The sequence below is a fragment of the Frieseomelitta varia genome, unplaced genomic scaffold, assembly GCF_011392965.1.
Source record: "Frieseomelitta varia isolate USP_RPSP 00005682 unplaced genomic scaffold, Fvar_1.2 scaffold_353, whole genome shotgun sequence".
NCBI lineage: Eukaryota > Metazoa > Arthropoda > Insecta > Hymenoptera > Apidae > Frieseomelitta > Frieseomelitta varia.
Window position 1 is genome coordinate 545,814 of NW_025110094.1, and position 6,701 is coordinate 552,514.

Genomic DNA, 6,701 nt, shown 5'->3' on the forward strand with positions numbered 1-6,701 from the left:
GATCGCGGTCTTGGTGTTTTTACACCAGCCATCTTAAAAGTTAGGTAGTATCTCAAGGCCCCCGCAGACGTTGAAACATCTGACGATGCGTGCATCCTGAGTTTCACGAAACGTGCATCAGAGTCAGACTGTTCGTCCCTTGCGTTGGAATGACGTGCCACGCACGTTGAGAATATTTGGGCCCAAAATTGCAATATTTTCTCTGTTTTAAGTATATTGAAATATAATCAAAAATAAATAATAAATTTATATAAGCAATTGTAATATAATTCAGCAATTATGATTACGATATAATTATTTATATAAGCAAAACAGGTAATAAATTTATTACTTTAGTGATATACCGATGGATTCAAAATGAAGACGAATTATTGTGTACGGTTCGGTCACTCGTCATGGTCCGCAAAAACCAGTTACTAACGCAAGAGATTAACCTCTTGCGCTGGAATGACGGGCCGCGCACGTCGAGAATTTTTTTGTTCCAAAATTGCAATCTTTTCTCAGTTTGAAGTATATTTAAGTAAAACAAAATAGGCCAAACAAATAATAAATTTATTACTTCTCAATAATTTCTATCTATAGTGATATCATATCGACGAGTTCAAAAAGAAAGCGACAAATTATTGTGTACGGTTCGGTCACTCGTTATGGTCCGCAAAAATCAGTTACTAGCGCAAGAGATTAACCTCCTAATAATGTGCTACGAGAATTTCTTACTATATTTAAATATAATCTAAAGGCAAAATAAGTAATAAATTTATTACTTCTTAGTAATTTCTATCTACAGTGATATCACACCGACGAGTTGTAAGTACATTGAAATATAACCAAAATAAATAATAAACTTATATAAGCAATTGTAATATAATTTGGCAATTATATTATAATTATGATTACAATATAAGCTTATTTATATAAGCAAAACAGATAATAGATTTATTACTTCAGTGATATATTGATGAATTCAAAAAGGAGACGAATTGTTGTGTACGGTTTGGTCACTCGTTATGGTCCGCAACAACCAGTTACTAGCGCAAGAGGCTAACCTGTTGCGCTGGAATGACGTGCCGCGCACGTCGAGAATTTTTTGTTCCCAAAATTGTAGTCTTTTCTCAGTTTTAAGTATGTTTAAGTGAAACAAAATAGGCCAAACAAATAATAAATTTATTACTTCTCAATAATTTTTATCTATCTACAGTGATATTATACTGACGAGTTCAAAAAGAAAGCGACGAATTATTGTATACGGTCACTCGTTATGGTCCGCAAACCAGTTGTCAATGCAAGTGGTTAACCTCTTGCGCTGGAATGACGTGCTACGCACGTCAAGATTTTTTAGTATACTTAAATATAACCGAAAGGCGAAATAACTAATAAATTTATTACTTAATTTTTCTCTATAGTGATATCATATCGACGAGTTCAAAAGGAAAGCGACGAATTATTGTGTACGGTTTTTCAGAGAAATGGCACCCACGTTCTTGTCAAACACACCATACGTCGACTCTGTGACAACGTTTTCGACAAGTGTGCGTTCCTAAAGACTCCCACAGACGTTGAAACATGTGACGATGCATGCACCGGCACCTAGGTATCATGAAACCTGCGTTAGAGTCAGTTTACCTCTTCAGTTTTTCGTGTGACGCCAACGTTGAAGCATGCGTTTCGAAATGTCGGATCGTCTTCCAGCTCCAGTATTACTGTTAGTAACAAGAGGTTCATTATTACTTACAAAAACTAGGAAGAAATTAAATACTAAAAAAAAATGGGCAAGAAGATGGTTAATTCAGAGAAATGACTAATTAAATAAATAGTAATTGAAAAATAAATAATTTTTCAATTCCATGTTATTAAAAGAACTAAAGACAAATGAATCCTGTGATTATAGAAATCATCTGCGTCTAGACTCTGCTTTTTATCATCTCGTTGAATAAGATTTGCCCAAGAATTGAAAAAAGCTATTAAAATTAAATACTAAAGAGAAATAATACCTTAAATACTAAAAAGAAATGGGCAAAAAGATGGTTAATCAAGAGAAATGACTAATTAAATAAATAATAATTGAAAAATAAATAATTTTCCAATTCTGCGTTATTAAAGGTGCTAAAGACAAATGAACCCTGTGATTGAAATCATCAGCGTGTAGACTCTGCTTTTTATCATCTCGTTGAATAAAAGATTTGCCCAAGAATTGAAAAAAGCTACTAAAATTAAATACTAAAGAGAAATAATACATTAAATACTAAAAAGAAATGGGCAAAAAGATGGTTAATCCAGAGAAATGACTAATTAAATAAATAGTAATTGAAAAATAAATAATTTTTCAATTCCATGTTATTAAAAGAACTAAAGACAAATGAATCCTGTGATTGAAATCATCAGCGTGTAGACTCTGCTTTTGATCATCTCGTTGAATAAGATTTGCCCAAGAATTGAAAGAAGAGTGAGACACTAACGCTAAAAGCTGAGACTGCTGCACGGAGAGACACAGTTGTTGAATCGGTGGCGACCGCGACGCTACTTGCGAATTAATGTGTTTAGGGAATTAATCCCCGACTGACAAAGTCGAAGGGAACTGGTCGAAGACTCTAACTTCACTTGGAAACTTCGAAAACGTTCCTTTGCCAAGTTCCTCCTCAAACGACAGAGTTTCCTCTCTTTGCCCTTTCTTCGCATCTCGGGGAACATCTCGTGAAGCATTCTCCCTCCGGTATGGCTTTACTCTCGATCTGGCGTGGCGCTCGACGCTTAAATTGCTCGGGCTTCCCATTTGTCTTCGGCTCTGTCTGCCTGACTCGGCGGGTGGACGCCACGCTCGAGTAGAATCGCAAATGCGACAGGTGGTTCGTGGGGAAAGAAATGGTGGCAGTTCGATCAAGCGACTTCCGGCGTCACGTGCCAACCATAATTAACAGCTAATAACTACGCTACGGCGTGAGTACGTGACGGACGTTCGAGTACTTCCGGATAATAAAATCCACCGCTGGATTTTATCATCCTACCCCCGCTGAATTCTATTTTCTTTTTTTTTTCCTTCAAGTAGCTGCACGACTGGTCAAATTCAGATCAAAGATAGGTTTATTTTTCGTCCGTTCATTTTAGAGTGAGGAGACCTGTTTATAATATAATATTATATATAATATTGTATATTTTATATCTTATATATTTACATATTTTATTATATTTCATACATTATATATTTATATGTTTTATAGTTTATTTTATTTTATATATTTGTGTATTTTATATTTTATTTTATATATTTGTATATTTTATATTTTATTTTATTTTATTTTATATATTTGTATATTTTATATTTTATTNTATTTTATATATTTATATATTTTATATTATTTTATATATTTATATATTTTATTTTATTTTATATATTTTATATTTTAATTTATTTTATTTTATATATTTTATATTTTAATTTATTTTATTTTATATATTATATTTTATTTTATATATTATATTTTATTTTATTTTATTTTATATATTATATTTTATTTTATTTTATACATTATATATTATATTTTATTTTATACATTATATACTATATTTATATTATAATGTAAATATATACATATACATATATATTTTATATTTAATATAAATTTCTTTCCTTTCATAAATCTATAATTACTCTTTAATTTTCTGCTTGCAACATTATAAATTTACATGTATCTACTTTCGCAAATAAATAAATATATATATATATATTTTTTAGATGTCGATTACATTTCGAGAGGCAATAATTCTTTCAAAAAGTGGACCATCGCTGCTCGACTTTGCGGACGGAGCAGATTCCAGAGTTGTGCAACAACCAATAAACACGCACCGCACGTGACCAGCAAAAATAGTTCCGGAGACAAAAAGAAAAAAGAAAAAAAAAAAAACGAAAGACGAGGAAGGTTGAAATATACAAAAGGCTCGAAGTATATTAATCGCAGGATTAAAATAGGACCCATGTCGATCGATAAGCACGAAAGTCGCCGCAGTCACGTGGTGTTTTTTATTGCAAAATTGCCGGCAGCGGCTATCGGGATCGGATGGCCAGCCACGGCGGAGAAGATTGGTAAGCACAGAGCGGGCGTTAATTAAACAGGAAACGAGAGAGAAAATTAATTTGTCCGCTAATGATTTCGAACAGAGACAAACTGCGTCGGCCACGGAAACCAAGAATTATCCGCTCGGCGATTTACATTGTCTTCTCCACCGGGGAAAACGTACTTTCGAACGGTCCATTAAGAAAAAAAATGTCCATGATAAATTTTGCAACGGACGCGACATCATAGATGAGCGATAATCGTTGAGATTATCATACTATATCACGTATCGAGTTTATTCAGCGAATAACGCTTCCACAACAAATATCGTGCGGCTCATCCCAGCAATTAGCTTCCGTTTCCATTAATTAGTTAATGACTGCGATGCGAGTCCTCGATTCGCTTATCGCTGGGTTCGAAGTTCAGCCGGAAGTTGGTTTGTAATAATAGGGAGTGCGATGATTCGTGGTTTATCGTCGATGCAGCCCTATACTCTTTCGCTGAATTACCGTTCCTTCATCTGCGCGCGAACAAACTGAAACAATGCAGGGTGAATCGTTTAAATATCTCTGCTGTTGTTCTCTGTTGGGCAAAAAAGAAACTTCACAGGACAAAAGGTTGAACTGCTCTAGGAGACAAATATGTAATGCTATAAATACTTTATTTCAATGAGATCTGAAGATCATCGTTGTGTTCTTTTTTTTGTGATTAATTGCATTTAATATTTTATAATATTAATATTAAATTATAATATAACATTTTACATAATTTATATTTATATTTAATATATTATAATATTAATATTAAATTATAATATATTTTATATAATTTATATTTATATTTAATATTTTATAATATTAATATTAAATTATTTATAAATTATATTTTATATAATTTATATTTATATTTAATATATTATAATATTAATATTTAATTATAATATAATATTTTATATAATTTATATTTATATTTAATATATTATAATATTAATATTGAATTATAATATATTTTATATAATTTATATTTATATTTAATATTTTATAATTATATTTACTTTTAGATGTTCCTGTAGAGCGTGAGAAGACGAATTCAAACGATCATTTACTTACATCACTGAATGTAATTACAACTTCTTTCAAAAGATTAACTTCTTGCGCTGGCAATTGGTTTGCGGACCATAACGAGTGACCAAACCGTATACAATAATTCGTCGCTTTCTTTGTGAACGCGTCGGTATGATATCACTGGATAGAAATCATTGAGAAGTAAATAAATTTATCATTTGTTTTTGCCTGAGTTACACTTAAATATACTTAAATATATTTAAAGCCGAGAAAATATTGCAATTTTGGGACAAAAAATTCTCGACATACGTCATTCCAGCGCAAGAGGTTAACCACTTGCGCTGGCAATTGGTTTGCGGACCATAACGAGTGACCGTATACAATAATTCGTTGCATTGTTTTTCTTTTAAAACGTCGTTTTTCTTTTCGTCGATATGATATCACTATAGATAGAAATTATTAACAAGTAATAAATTTATTACTTATTTCGCCTTTGAATTATATTCAAATATACTAAAAAAATTCTCGACGTGCGTAGCACGTCATTCCAGCGCAAGAGGTTAACATTCGTGTAGCAAGTGGAAAAGCAAGGGTACTTTTGTTCTCGATAATTGTAAAAATTCAACTCACAGCGGGCAAAGGGTCGTGATTTATCGACACCAAGAAGCGTTCCGTGGTTTTCAGTTTTATAAGGGCCATTGGCGCGATCGTGAGTGGCCCGTTAACGCTCCTTAAACCTCGACTAGGATTTTAGGCCTTGGAACGACCTTTGTCCATTTGTTCGTTCACTGTGACGTCGCATCAAGATAAATAGCCAATTAAAATTTTTTCGTTCTATTCTCGATTATGCCGCCGTATCTGAATTCTTGTGGTTTTCAGCGCTTTCCTGCCCTGTAAAAATAATCGCCAAAGACAAATATCATCGAAATATCACGGAGTGCGCCACAGTTCGTCGTAACGTCATTCGTCACAGTTACGAACTTTTGCCCACGCAATGCAAAGATTCAATATCGTGTCCGTAACTGAATCCCGTACGAAAATATCGGACCGATTGATTCGTGCACAGAGACGAACGAAGGTGAGGCATTCGAGGGGCTCGAATAAAGGACGATAAACGACGAATTCTAGTCGAGCGGCGAAACGCTCGCTTGTTTTGATAAAGTTGGTGGTAAGACCGAGCGCGACACCGAAAGTCGATCAGAGAGCACGTATATACACGGACGATCGGGCCCGGATAATGGAAACTCGGCCTAAAGGTTTCTCTGGTAGCACTCAGCCACCCGCCGCGATCTTCTCCCGCGCCACCGTCAGAGACCGACGTGTTTCTCGATTTACGACTCGAATCGCAACTTCCTGTTTCTTGATCGATGGAAGTGGACTGTACTCTCTCTCTCTCTCTGTCTCTCTCTTGAAACTGTCCTTTTTCATTTCAGGTTGACGTCTCAACAAATCAGAGGAAAGATTACAGAGGAAAAAAGCGACACATTCTTTTTTTCTTTACGACGCGTAAGAGAGAGAGAGAGAGAGAGAGAGAGAGAGAGAGAGAGAGAGAGAGAGAGAGAGAGAGAGAGAGAGAGAGAGAGAGAGA